Raw genomic sequence first — 15,262 nt, forward strand, 5'->3', positions numbered from 1 at the left:
TGTAAACGTTTTAAAAATTACAACCATACCACACATATCGTCTCCTGACTTCCATCCTTCCTCCAGCAATAGACCTGCAAACAGTTCTCAAGGGGTTGTTATTCTTTTTTTTTTTTTTTTTTTTTGAGACAGAGTCTCGCTCTGTTTCCCAGGCTGGAGTGCAGTGGCCTGATCTCGGCTCACTACAACCTCCACCTCCCGAGTTCAAGCGATTTCTCCTGCCTCAGCCTCCTGAGTAGCTGGGACTGCAGGCGTCTGCCACCAGACCAGGCTAATTTTTGTATTTTTAGTAGAGACGGGGTTTCACCATATTGGCCAGGCTGGTCTCAAACTCCTGACATTGTGATCCGCCCGCCTCAGCCTCCCAAAGTGCTGGGATTATAGACATGAGCCACCGCCCCTGGCAGGGTTGTTATTCTTAAATGCCCATTACTGTCTAACTTTGCTGGAAAGGGGGAAAGGGGAAACTAAATGTGAGTTTCGAAGAGAATGGCCCTGCTTCCTTTGGGGAAGCTGTTGGCCTCCCTCATTATGGGGCACCGGCCCTTCATACCCCTTCCTGGAGATATTGGTTGAAAGAGGTCCCTGTACGCCCCTCCCCAGGCTGGTGCCCAGGCTCTTCTCAACACCGCTCTACCATGCTCACCTCTCATTCCCATTTTCATCCCCTGTTTTCGTGTCCTGCCCCTCCCAGGTGTTAAATGAGGGGAATTTCAGTCTGGAGTGAATGTTTACAGCTTACTTGAAACCCTTAAAAATAAAAATTCATCATAAACTGACAGATCCTTAAATTTAACTGTGCAAACAGTGCCGCTATAATATTTAAGCTCCGCTTGAATGGATGTTCTATCAAAACCACATGGGCTCCCACCTGGTTCCCTCTCTGCGATGGTGGAATTTGAGGAAATGCTGGCGGGATGTTTATTTGGGCTGAAGGCACAGACCTGCTTACTCTGGGTTACCTTTTTTATGGGTGCCTTCATGTGACTTGGTCGACAGCCCTGGGCCTTGGGCTGCACAGAGTTCCTCTGGAGATGTAGTAAGCAGGAATAGTGCACGATTCAGACTTGCCTGGTTTGAATCTTGGTTCTGCAAGTGACTAGCTGCGTGACCTTCAGAACTTTACCTGTCCTCTCCATGCCTCAGTTTCCCATCTCTAAAATGGAGGGAGGTGTGATGATAACAGTTCCTCTTTATCAGAAAACTAGATGAGCTAATTTGTGTGACACACAATACCTGGAATATAGCATGTCCTCAATAAACTCTGTGTGTGTGTGTGTGTGTGTGTGTGTGTGTGTGTGTGTCTGTGACAGAGAAAGAGAGAGTGAGTAAGGGAGAGAGAGGGCATGTGCTCAGGTGCAATTGATCTAACTCCTGAGTTTACGACACATGGTCCACCCCGGTCTGCGCAGTCCTTCTCTTATTTTGTTGATTCCTTCTCCTTTACCCTCATTTCCCTTGCCATTCTCTGTCCATCCAAGACAACCATTTTCCATTTTGTGGATTATGGGGGTATATATCCTTAACAAAATGTAATGTTGTTTTGGTTTTCATATGGTCTTTTATTGACCTGAAAGTGTGTTACAGATTTTATTGTTTTTTTGTTTTGTTTTGTTTTGTTTTGTTTTGTTTCACTCAGAATGATGTTTTAAACACCCATGCGTGTTGCAGTGTGTACGAGTCTCTGTCTTCTAACTGTGGCTGTTACTACATGCTGTGCCTCCAGCACACTTGACCATCTGCTCCTTAACTGATGGACTCCAGATTGCTCCAACTCAGCCCCACAAACAATACTGCCTTGGAAATAACTGGACATGTCCTTTATGAACCTGTGTGAAAATTTCATTAGAATATATGACTGGAGAAAAACAGCAGATGCTGGTGAGGCTGCGGAGAAAAGGGAACACTTATGCACCGTGGAAAGCCGTTTGGAGATTTCCCAAAGAACTTAGAACTACTGTTTGACCCAGCAATCCCATTAGTGTGTATATATCCAAAAGAAAATGAATCATTCTACCAAAAACATACATGCACTCAGGGCATGTTCATCACAGCACTATCCACAATAGCAAAGACATGGAATTAACCAGTGGATTGGCTAAAGAAGAGGTAGTACATATACGGGATGGAATGCTACACAGCCATAAAAAAGAATGGAATCACGTCCTTTGCAGCAACATGGATGTAGTTGGAGGCCATAATCCTAAACAAATTAATGCAGGAACAGAAAACCAAACACTGAATGTTCTCACTTACAAGTGGGAGCTAAACTTTGGGTACTCAAGGACATAAAGATGGTAGCAATAGACACAGAGTGGGGTGACAGGGAGAAGCACAAAGGTTGAAAAACTATTGGGTACGATGCTCACTACCTGGGTGATGAGATCAATCATACCCCAAACCTCAGCATCATGCAATATACCCATGTAACACATCTGCACATGTACCCCCTGAATCTAAAATAAAAATTGAGATTATTTTTTAAAAATATAAATTTAAAATTAAAAATACAAACAAAAAAAGAATCTATGACTAAGAATGAATGGTCAGATAATACGTATGCACATACCTAATTTGACTAAGAACTGTAAACTGCTAACTCACACCGTTGGCCAATTTTTTTATTCAGGCTCATTTTCTTGTTAATTGTCAAGAGTTCCTTTCTATTCTTGTTAGCTTCTGACAAAGCAAATTATCTTCCTTCCATCTGTCATCTGTTTACTGTATCTGCATTATTCTTCATTGATGAAATTATCAATTTTGATATATTCATATTGTTTTTTCTTACATTGAGGGTTTTTAGCTTTATATTGTTTGTATTGAGTTATAATTTAAATACAAAAGGGTATGTAGAGTGTTAAGTATATAGTAGGATGAGTTATAATTTAAATACAAAAGGATATGTAGAGTGTTAAGTATATAGTTGGATGAGTTTGGACATGCATCTACACTCATGTAACCACTACCACAGTAAAGATATACAACATTTTCAGCACGCCAGAAAGTTCCCACTTGCCACTTCCCAGTTAATCCCCCACACAAAGCAAATACTGCTCTAATTTTCATCACCATAAGTTAGTTTTTCATATTCTAGAATTTCATATAAATGGAATCTGACATATACTTTTGTGGCTGGCTTTTTTCATTCAATGTGTTTTTCGGATTCATTTGTGTTATTGCATATATCAGTAATTCATTCTTTTTAATTGTTGAATGGTATATCATAAGAAATTGTGTATCCACTTATCCAACCATAGACATTAGGAGTGTTTCCAGCTTTTGACTCTTATGAATAAAGCTGCTATAAACATTTATATACAAGCCGTGTGTGTGTGTGTGTGGTGTGTGTGTGAGTGTGTGTGTGTGTTCATTTTCACTCCTAAGAATGAAATTTTTGGATAATAGATAGATAGGTTTATTTTATTTGTTTTTTGTTTTATTTTGTTTTGTTTGTATTTTTTTTTTTTAGTGGAGACAGGGTTTCACCATATTGGCCAGGCTGGTCTCACACTCCTGACCTCGTGATCCACCCGCCTCAGCCTCCCAATGTGCTGGGATTACAGGTGTGAGCCACCACGCCTGGCTTTTTTGTTTTGTTTTTGAGAATGGGGTCTCCCTCTGTTGCCCAGGCTGGAGTAAAGTGGCATAATCATGGCTCAATGCAGCCTCAACCTTCTGGGCTCAAACAATCCTCCTGCCTCAGCCTCCCAAGTAGCTGGGACTACAGGTGCATACCGCCATGCCCAGCTAATTTTGTTTGTTTGTTTGTTTGTTTGTTTGTTTTGTAGAGACAGGGTCTTGCTATGTTGCCTAGGCTGATCTTGAACTCCTGGCCTCAAGTGATCTTCCCACCTTGGCCTCCCAAAGTGCTGGTATTATAGGCATGAGCCACCACTCCCAGCCGGTAGGCATTTTACCTTCAAAAGAAACTGTCAAAGTGTTTTCCAAAGTGTTTTTACCTTTTCACACTCAAAACAGAAATACAAGAGATTTTCAAGTGCTCCACTTCCTCACTAACACTTGATATTTTCCATGTTTTAAATTTTAGTCATTCAGGTATGTGATGAGTATCTCATATTGGCTTTAATTTTGATTTTCCCTTATGTCTACTGATGTTAAACATCTTTTCATGCACTTATTGGGCATTTCTAGATCTTTTTTGCAGAGTATCTCTTCAAATTTTTACCCTTTTGTTTTAAATTTGACTGTCTTTTATTGTTGAGTTGTAGGAGTTTTTATATATTCTGGATGCAAGTCCTTTGTCAAATATGTGTTTTACACAAATACTTTCTCTTATTTTGTGGCTCATCTTTTCATTTTTAAATGATCTCTCTTTTTTTCTTTTTCTGAAGTGAAGTTTCATTCTTGTTGCCCAGGCTGGAGTGCAATGGCACAATCTCGGCTCATGGCAACCTCCGCCTCCCAGATTCAAGCAATTCTCCTGCCTCAGCCTCATGAGTAGCTGGAATTACAGGCATCCGCCACCACACCCAGCTAATTTTTGTAATTTTAGTAGAGACATGGTTTCTCCATGTTGGTCACGAACTCCCGACCTCAGGTGATCCGCCCACCTCAGACCCCCAAAGTGTTGGGATTACAGGTGTGAGCCACCGCACCCGGCATTAATCTCTCTTTTTTGTTTTTTTGAGACAAGGTCTCGCTCTGTCATCCAGGCTGGAATGCAGTGGCACGATCTTGGCTCACTGCAACCTCCACCTCCTGAGTTCAAATGATCCTCCCGCCTCAGCCTCCCGAGTAGCTGGGATTACAGGCATGCACCACCATACCCGGCTAATTTTTGTATTTTTAGTAGAAACCGGGTTTCACCAGGTTGGCCAGTCTGGTCTCAAACTCCTGAACACAAACGATCCACCCACCTCGGCCTCCCAAAGTGCTGGATTACAGACGTGAGCCACCATGCCTAGCCTTAAATGTTCTTTTTTGATGAGCAGAAGTTTATATCTTTGATAAAGTCAAATTTATCAATTTTTAAAATAGGCTTCGTTTAGAGGAATTTTAGGTTCACAGCAAAATCAAACAGAAAGTGCAGAGAGTTCTCATTTACCTCCTGCCCGCATAAAAACACAGCCTCCCACACTACCAGCATCCTACACCACAGTGGAACTTCCATGACAATCGAGGAACCTACACTGACACACCATTATCACCCAAAGTCCATAGTTTCCATTAGAGCTCACTCTTGGTGTTGTATATTCTATGGGTTTTGACTAATGAAAAATAACATGTATTCACCATTATAGTATGATACAGAGTAGTTTCACTGCCATGAAAATAATCTGGCTCTGCCTATTTATCCTTCCTTCCCCCAACACCTAGCAACTACTGATCTTTTTACTGTCTTCATAGTTTTGTCTTTTTCAGAATGTCGTACAGTTGGAATCATACAGTTCTGTAACTTTTTCGGGTTAACTTATTTTACATAGAAATATGCACTTAAGGCTTCTTTATGTCTTTTTTAGGGCTTGATAGCTCATTTCTTTCAGCACTGAATGATATCCCATTGTCAGAATGTACCACAGTTTATTTACCCATTTACCTACTGAAGGACATCTTGGTTGCTTCCAAGTTTTGACAATGGTGAATAAAGCTGCACTTTTTTGATCTTAGAGCTATTGTGCTGTGTTTTGTTTTGTTTTGTTTTGGTGGAGTCTTGCTCTGTCAACCAGGCTGGAGTGCAGTGGCGTGATCCTGGCTCACTGCAACCTCTGCCTCCTGGGTTCAACTGATTCTCGTGCCTCAGCCTCCTAAGTAGCTGGGATTACAGTCATGCACCACCACACTCAGCTAAGTTTTGTATTTCTAGTAGAGACAGGGTTTCACCATGTTGGTCAGGCTGGTCTCAAACTCCTGACCTCAAGTGATCTGCCTGCCTCGGCCTCCCAAAGTGCTGGAATTACAGGTGTGAGCCACCATGTCCAGCCAGAACTATTGTTAAAAATATCTGTGTGCAGGTTTTTATGTGGACAAAAGTTTTCAACACATTTGGGTAAATACCAAGAAGCACAATTGCTGGATAGTATGAGAAGAGTATGTTTAATTTTGTAAAAAAACTGCCAAACCATCTTCCAAAGTGCCTATACCATTTATCATTTCCACCAGCAATGAATGAGAGTTCTTGCTCTATAGCCTTGCCAGCATTAAGCATTGTTCGTATTATATTTTGGATTTAGGCCGTTTTAAAAAGTGTGTTGTGCTGTCTCATTGTTTTCTTAATTTTCAATTTTCTAATGACATATGATGTTGAGCATCTTTTCATATGCTTATCTGCCATCTTCTTTGGAGAGGTGTCTGTTCAGGTCTTTTGCCCATTTTTTAATTGAGTTGTTCATTTTCTTATTGCTGAGTTCTAAGAGTTTTTTTCTAAATTTTGTATAATAGTTCTTTATCAGATATGTCTTTTGCAAATATTTTCTCCAAGTTTGTGGTTTGTCTTCTCATTCTCTTGAAAATTTGTCAGTATTAATCTTTTATAGGTTTTGCCTGTTGAGACCTTTCCAAGAAACATGTTCACTCCAAGATTGTGAAAATACTCTCTTGTGCTTATTTCTAGAGACTTTACATTTTTTGCTTTTGCATTTAGATCTTTGATCCATCTGAAATTATTCAGTACAGTGTAAGGTAGGGGTTGAGATGGATTTTTTTTGCATATCAATATCTAGTTGTTACAGACACTTTGTTGAAAAGCCTTTTCTTTCCCTCTTTGATTACTTTGGTATCTTTTGTTGAAATTCAATTGACGATATATCTACATATATATGTATATAATATATAGTCAATTACATATAATTGACTGACTACATATAAATTATATATATAGTCTATGTATATATAGTTTCTCTCTATATATAATGTGTGTGTTTGTGTATATATATATATATATATATGTATGCCTATTATGGGCACTATTCTTGACACTACCATATTCTCTGGATTATTGTGGCTTTAGAGTAAGTCTTGAAATCAGGTTGGATAAGTCCTTCAATTTTGTTCTGCTTTTCCAAGATTGATTTGAACATTCTAGGTTTTTTACATTTCTATATAAATTTTAGAATCTACATGTGCTTTAAAATGTTCTGCTATAGGCCAGGTGTGATGGCTCATGCCTGTAATCCCTGCACTTTGGGAGGCCGAGGTGGGTGGATCACCTGAGGTCAGGAGTTAGAGACCAGCCTGGCCAACATGATGAAATCCTGTCTCTATTAAAAATACAAAAAAAAATCAGCTGGGTGTGGTGGCGCACACCTGTAATCCCAGCTACTCAGGAGGCTGAGGCAGGAGAATCACTTGAACTCAGGAACTGGAGGTTGCAGTGAGCCGAGATTTCGCCACTGCACTCCAGCCTGGGCAACAAGAGCAAAACTCTGTCTCAAAAAAAAAAAAAATCTGCTGTAATTTTTATTGAGAGTGTGTTGAATCTTTACATAAATGTGGAGAGAATTAACATTTCAACAATATGGAGTTTTCCAATCCATGAACATGGTGTAGCTCTCCATTTGTTTAGATCTATTTTAATTTTTTTAATCAATATTTTGTAGTTTTGGTGTAGAGGTCTTACACATCTTTTGATAAATATATTCTTAAGAACTTTGTGGATCTCAGAGCTATTGTTAATGATATTATTTTATATTTAATTTTTAAATTACTTGTGCTGCTGTATAAAATTGATTTTTTAAAAATGTTGACCCTATGTCCTGAGATTGGCAATTTCTTTTGTAGATTTTGTAAGATTTTTCCACACATAAGCATATTACTAATGAATAAAGATAATTTTACTTCTTTTCTAAGCTTTATGCCTTTTTTTTTTTTTTTTTGACAGAGTCTCTCTCTGTCACCCAGTCTGGAGTGCAATGGTGCAAACACGGCTCACTGCAGCCTCGAACTCCTGGACTCAAGTCATCCCCTCACCTTATCCTCCCAAGTAGCTGGAACCACAGGCATGCACAACCATGCTTGGCTAATTTTTAAAATTTTTTGTAGAGACAGGGTCTCGCCATGTTTCCCAGTCTGGTCTGGAACTCCTGGGCTCAAGCAAACCTCCCACCTCAGTCTCCCAAAGTGCTGAGATTATAGGTGTGAGCTGCTGAGCCTGGCCTTTTATGCCTTTTATTTATTTTTCTTGTCTTATTGCAATGGTTAGAATTACCACTATTACATTGACTACAAGTGAAGGGAACGTCTTGGCTTTGTTCTTAATTTTGGGGAGAAAGCATTTAGGGTTTTTTTTGTTTTTGTTTGGTTTTTGTTTTAAGACAAGACCTCACTCTGTCATCCAGGCTGGGGTGTAGTGGCACAATCAGACCTTACTGCAGCAGCCTTAAACTCATGGGTTCAAGAGACCCTCCCACCTCAGCCGTCCAAGTAGCTGGGACTACAGGCATGCACCACCACACCCAGCTGATTTTTAAATTTTTCTTTTGTAGAGATGGGTTTTGCCATGTTGCCCAGGCCAGTATTGAATTCCTGGCCTCAAGTGATCCTCTTGCCTTGGCCTTCCAAAGAGCTGGCATTATAGGCATGAGTCATTATGCCTGGCCAGCATTCAGCTTTTTGATATTTATTATTATGTTAGCTGTAGGCTTTTTATAGATGCCTGTATCAGATTGAAGATGTTTCCTTCCATTGAAAATTGTTACTAGTTTTTAAAAATCATGATTACATGTTGAATTTTGTCAAAGACATTTCCTTTATCTATTGAGATGATCCTATGATTTTCCTTCTTTATTCTATTAATGTGATGAATTATATTTATTGCCTTTTAAATGTCGAACCAAACTTGTAGCCCTGAGATGCATCCCATTCAGTTATGATGTATTATCTTTTTTTAGTTGGGTTGGGGGGACCAAGAATTTTTATTTTATTTTATTTTTTATTTCAATAGGTTTTTGTGGAACAGGTGGTGTTTGGTTACATGGATAAGCTCTTTAGTGGTGATTTCTGAGATTTTGGTTCACCCATCACCCAAGCAGTGTACACTGTACCCAATGTGCAGTCTTTTATCCTCCACCCCCATCCTACATTTCCCCTTGAGTCCCTGAAGTCCACTGTATCATTCTTATGCCTTTGTGTCCTCATAGCTTAGCTCACACTTATAAGTAAGAACATAACGATGTTTGGTTTTCCGTTCCTGAGTTACTTCACTTAGAATAATGATCTCCAGTTCCATCCGGGTTGCTGCAAATGCCATTATTTCATTCCTTTTTATAGCTGAGTATTATTCCAGCATATATATATATCTCACATTTTCTTTATCCACTTGTTGATTGATGGGTGATATGGTTTGGCTGTGTGCTCACCCAAATCTCATCTTGAATGGTAGCTCCCATAATTCCCACGTGTTGTGGGAGGGACCTGGTGGGAGATAATTTAATCACAAGGATGGTTTCCCTCATACTGTTCTTGGGTTAGTGAATAAGTCTCACAAGATCTGATGGTTTTATAAGGGGTTTTCCTTTTCACTTGCCTCTCATTCTCTTTCTTACCTGCCACCATGTAAAATGTGCCTTTCACCTTCTACCATGATTGTGAGGCCTCCTCAGCCACATGGAAATGTGATTACATTAAATCTCTTTGTTTAATATATAAATTACCCAGTCTCAGGTATGTCTTTATCAGCAGCATAAAAACAAACTAATATAATGGGCAACAACAAAAACATAAAGTGGGGAAAAGACACCCTAGTCAACAGATGGTTCTGGGATAATTGGCAAGCCACATGTAGAAGAATGAAACTGGATCCTCATCTCTCGCCTTATACAAAAATCACTCAAGATAGGTCAAAGACTTAAATCTAAGACCTGAAACCATAAAAATTTTAGAAGATAACATTGGAAAACCCTTCTAGACATCTGCTTAGGCAAAGACTTCATGACCAAGAGCCCAAAAGCAAATGCAACAAAAACAAAGATAAATAGATAGGACCTAATTAAACTAAAAAGTTTCTGCACAACAAAAGAAATAATCAGCAAGATAAACAGACAACCCACAGAGTGGGAGAAAACCTTTGCCAACTATGCACCCAACAAAGGACTAATATCCAGAATCTACAAGGAACTCAAACAAATCAGTAAGAAAAAAACAAACAATCCCATTAAAAAGTAGGTTAAGGACATGAATAGACAGTTCTCAAAAAAAGATATACAAATGGCCAAGAAACACATGAAAAAATGCTCAACATCGCTGGTTATCAGGGAAATGCAACTCAAAACCACAATGGCTACCACCTTATTCCTGCAAGAATGGCCATAATTTAAAAATAAAAAATAATAGATGTTGGTGTCGATGTGGTAAAAAGGGAACACTTTTACATTGCTGGTAAGAATGTAAACTAGTACAACCCCTATGGAAAACAGTGTGGAGATTCCTTAAAGAACAAAAATTAGATCTACCATTTGATTCAGCAATCCAATCCCACTCCTGGGTATCTACCCAGAGGAAAATAAGTCATTATATGAAAAAGACACCTGGACACACACGTTTATAGTAGCAAAATTTGCAAGTGCAAAAATATGATACATTGTCTTTTTAATACAATGCTTATTTTGGCTTGTCAGTTTTTGGTTAAGGATTTTTGTGTCTCACAAGAAATCTTAGTCTATTGTCTTTTTCCTTACCTTGTTATATTCTTGTCATTTTTGGTATCAGGATTATGCTGGATCACAAAACAACTTTGAAAGTGTTCTACTGTCCTTCACTCCCTGAAAGGATGCATATATGAATAATATTATTTCTTATTTATTTACTTTGAGACACAGTCCCACTCTGTCACCTAGGCTGGAGTACAGTGGCATGATCTCAGCTCACTGCAGCCTTGACCCCCCAGGCTCAAGTGATCCTCCCACTTCAGCCAGCTGAGTAGCTAGGACTACAGACACATGCCACTATGCCTGGCTAATTTTTACGTATTTTTAATAGAGACGGGGTTTCACCATGTTGCCCAGGCTTGTCTCGAACTCCTGGCCTCAAGTGGTCCTCTCACCTCAGCCTCCTGAAGTGCTGGGATTATAGGCATGAGCCACTGCACCTGGCCTTATTTCTTATTTAAATATTTGATATAATTCACCAGTAATGCCATCTGTGCCTAGAATTTTCCTTATGGAAAGGTTTATAATTAAAATTTTAATCTCTCTAGTAGACATAGGGCTATTAAAATTTTCTATTTCTTCTTATACTGGTTTGATAACATGAGTTTGTCTATTTTATTTAAGTAGTTGAATTTGTGGCATAAAGTGGTTTGTCCCTTTTTAATTATTTTTAATATCTATAGGATCTCTAGGGATACCTCGTCTGTCGTCCCTGATGTTGGTAATTTGTGGTGTTTGTTTCTCTATCAGTTTAGTTAAGTACTCAATTTTATTAATCTTTTAAAAATAACTTTTGGTTTCTTTGATTTTCTCCTAGTGTCCATGCATTTTCTTTTTTAATTTTTGTGGATACATGGTGTATATATTTATGGTGTATATGAGATATTTTGATACAAGCATGTTTATACATTTTCTATTTCATCGATTTCTGCTCTTTATTTTCTATCATCTACAAACTTTACATCTAATTTGCTCTTCTTTTCCTAGTTTCTTAAGTTGGAAGCTTAGACAATTGATTTTCAATCTTTCTTCTTTTCTAATGCAAGCAATTAAAGCTAGAAGTAAATAAGCATTAAGCTATAAATATGCCTCTAAGAACTTTAACTGCATCCCACAAATTTCAATATGTTGTTTTTTCTTATCGTTTAGTTCACACTGTTTTCTAATTTCACTTTTAACTTCTTTCTTGAGCATAAGTTATTTAGAAGTACGTTGCTTAGTTTTTGATTTTTGGAAATTTTCCATATATTTAATTGCTTTTAAGAAATTTAATTCTGTTGTGATCAGAGGACATATTTTGTGGGATTTTAGTCAGTACTTTGACATGTATTGAGATTCACTTTATGGCCCAGCAAATAGTCTATCTTAGTGAACATTTAATATGCTTTTCAAAAAATGTATATTCAGCAGTTATTGGGTATAGTATTCTATAAATATCAATTTGTTTGATCATGTATCCAAATATTCTATTTCCTTACTGATTGATTTGTCTGCTTATTCTATCAATTACAAAAAAAGAAATATTAACATCACCTACATATCTGTGGATTTCTCTTATTTCTCACTTTGATTCTGTCCCTTTTTGTTTTTTGCATTTTAAAGGTTTGCTACTGGTTGTATACAGATTGAGAATTATTATATCATGATGATGATTTTAACTTTCGATCTATAAAATGACTGTTTTTGGTAATACTTTTTGTCTTGAAATCTAATTTGTCTGATATTAATATAGTCATACTAGTTTCCTTATGCATAGTTTGTGTGACATATTGTGTTTCATCCTTTTGTGTTCAACCTGTCTCTATATTTATATTTAAAGTGACTATCTTATAAACAGCATATAGTTGAGTCTTGCCTCTTTTTATTCACTTTGAAAATCTCCGCCTCCTACTGTACATTTAATGTAACTGTTAATAAGTTTGGGGTTGGCCAGGCGTGGTGGCTCATGCTTGTTCCTAGCACTTTGGAAGGCCGAAGTGGGCGGATCACTTGAGGTCAGGAGTTCAAGACCAGCCTGGCCAACGTGGCGTAGCCCTGTCTCTACTAAAAATACAAAAATTACCCAGGTATGGTGGCACTCACCTGTAATCTCAGCTGCTCAGGAGGCTGAGACAGAAAAATCACTTGTACCCAGGAGACTGAGGTTGCAGTGAGCTGATATTGCACCACTACACTCCAGCCTGGGCAATAGAGTAAGACTCCTTCTCAAAAAAAGTTTGGGGTTAAGTCTTAAGTCTAGTATGTTGTCAGTTTCCATTTGTTCCCTCTGTTCTTTGTTCTCTTTTTCCTGCTTTCTTGGTCTAATTAAGTACTTTTTAAGAACCCCATCTAGTTTACTCTAATACTTTTTAGCTATATGACACTGTGTGTGTATATATATATATAAAATATATATGTATGTATACATATATTTTTACTGTCATTCTTTTAATGATGTTTCAGAACAAAGAAAATGTCACAGAGTTATATGTGGTTTTTATCTGGTATAGGGCACAAGAAACAGTTACCAACAGAAAATATTTCTACAGCCCCAAAATAGCTTACTTACAAATATTTGCAAAATTCATTCTTATGGTACTCATGTAGTTTTGTACTTGAATCGACAGTTTACAGAGATGAGTAATTAAAATTAGGTTTTTTGGGTTTGTTTTTTTTTTTTTTTTTTTTTTTGAGATGGAGTCTCGCTCTGTCCCCCAGGCTGGAGTGCAGTGGCCCAATCTCGGCTCACTGCAAGCTCCGCCTCCGGGTTCATGCCATTCTCCTGCCTCATCCTCCCAAGTAGCTGGGACTATGGGTGCCCGCCACCACGCCCAGCTAATTTTTTGTATTTTTAGTAGAGAAAGCATTTCACTGTGTTAGCCAGGATGGTCTCGATCTCCTGACCTCGCGATCTGCCCGCCTCGGCCTCCCAAAGTGCTGTATTACAGGCTGTTTTGCCTTCCACGTTGGTCAGGCTGGTCTTGAACTCCTGTCATTTCTTTCAGAGCCTCTCTTCTCTGGGCTGTAATTATGGCTTCTGAACTTTTTGTCAGAATCGGAATGGCTCCATTTGCTGTCCTCCCTAGAACTCTCATGTTTTAAGAACCTGAGCTTTTCCTTGGCTTTCTCCTGGTTATGGTGACTGCTAGAAAGTTCTTCATGAAGTTTTCTCTTCTTAGAATGGTCCTTCACTTCAGAATCACTGTTGTTATGCCCTGAACACTTGCTTTTCTTTCTTTTCTTTCTATTTTTTTCTTTATTGTCACTCTCACTCTCACTACTGCTTTCTAAAGTCTCAGTAGAGGAAGAGGAGGAGCGGGAGGAGGAGGAGGAAGAGGATTTATGTTTTTTGTGTTTACTTCTGCTCTTCTGAAACTTTTTCTTTTTTCTGTCTTTTTCTTTTCTTTTTCTTCTCCAGTCGATCTAATTTCCTGAAAATTTCTGTTTTTGTTTAGTTGCTAGTGACTTTAAACATTCAACTTCTGGATATTCTTCACCCTCACTTGCAACATACTCCTTTGATGGATCATTTGTGGTCAAGTTTCTCCCCAGTACATTTCGTTTCAGTGCAAACCCACTGTTTCTCATCTTCGCTATGAGCTCCAAGGGGTGCATCGATGGCCCTGAGCCATCAGTGGGAACCGAATTTGCATTGATTCCAGAAAGACCAAACAAAGGACCTTCTTGATCTGTGTTGACATGACTCCATTGGTGACATTTAATGCACCACACATTTCGAACCTCAATACCACAGGGCTGCTCTCTGATGTTCATGTCATCTTTGACATATTTTTCTCTTGGGGCGCCTTTCTGACATTCCAATTTGTATTCAGTCTCTCTTTCTGTTTCTTCTTTCTCTTTGTTTTCTTTTTTAGCTCCTGGTGGAGCTTCATACATGAAATTAAGGCCATTATTTACACGTTTATCTCCCATAAGCAATCTGTTATCATATGATTCTTGTCCTTTATGATATTGCTGCATTAATTCTTCTTGTTTCTTCTTATCATATGATATTTTCTGTTCTGCCATCCATACTTTTTTGATATTGGATTTAGAGGCAAGATGAAAATCCTTCTTGCACATGAAGTTGGTGAAGGATTTCCCCATCTTGGAGCTGGAGCAGCAGCTAAATCTGTAAGCAACGTAAACAAACTCAGCCTCCTAACCAGAACTGCTGCCACTGTGTATTTTTTAAATGATGGCTCTAAGAATTACACCCATAACTTATCACACTCTTTGTTTTTTGTTTTTGTTTTTGTTTTTGAGATGGAGTCTCGCTTTGCCACCAGGCTGGAGTGCAATGGTGTGATCCCGGCTCACTGCAACCTCCGCCTCATGGGATTCTCAAGTGATTCTCCCACCTCAACCTCTCGAGTAGCTGGAATTACAGGCACCTGACATCAGACTGGCTAATTTTTGTATTTTTGTAGAGAAGGGGTTTCACAATGTTGGCCAGGCTGGTCTTGAACTCCTGACCTCAGGTCATCCTCCTGCCTCGGCCTCCCAAAGTTCTGGGATTACAGTCATGAGCCACCATGCCCGGCCCGCACTCTTTCTTAAAATTGATATTATTCTGCTACACATATAAGGTAAGAATCTTATCTTAGTTACATTCATACTCCCTCTCCTCTTCTTTACTATCATATAGCTTCCTTCTACATATGTTATAAATCCCACAATAA

General features: G+C 38.6%; 1 pseudogene; it reads right to left on the reverse strand.

Moving 5' to 3' along the window:
* Positions 1-13,550: 13,550 nt before the first annotated feature.
* Positions 13,551-14,687, reverse strand: LOC129036260 (corepressor interacting with RBPJ 1-like; annotated as a pseudogene).
* Between the last annotated feature and the right edge of the window lie 575 nt (positions 14,688-15,262).

The sequence above is a fragment of the Pongo pygmaeus genome, chromosome 4 (assembly GCF_028885625.2).
Source record: "Pongo pygmaeus isolate AG05252 chromosome 4, NHGRI_mPonPyg2-v2.0_pri, whole genome shotgun sequence".
In the NCBI taxonomy this organism is placed as follows: Eukaryota; Metazoa; Chordata; class Mammalia; order Primates; family Hominidae; genus Pongo; species Pongo pygmaeus.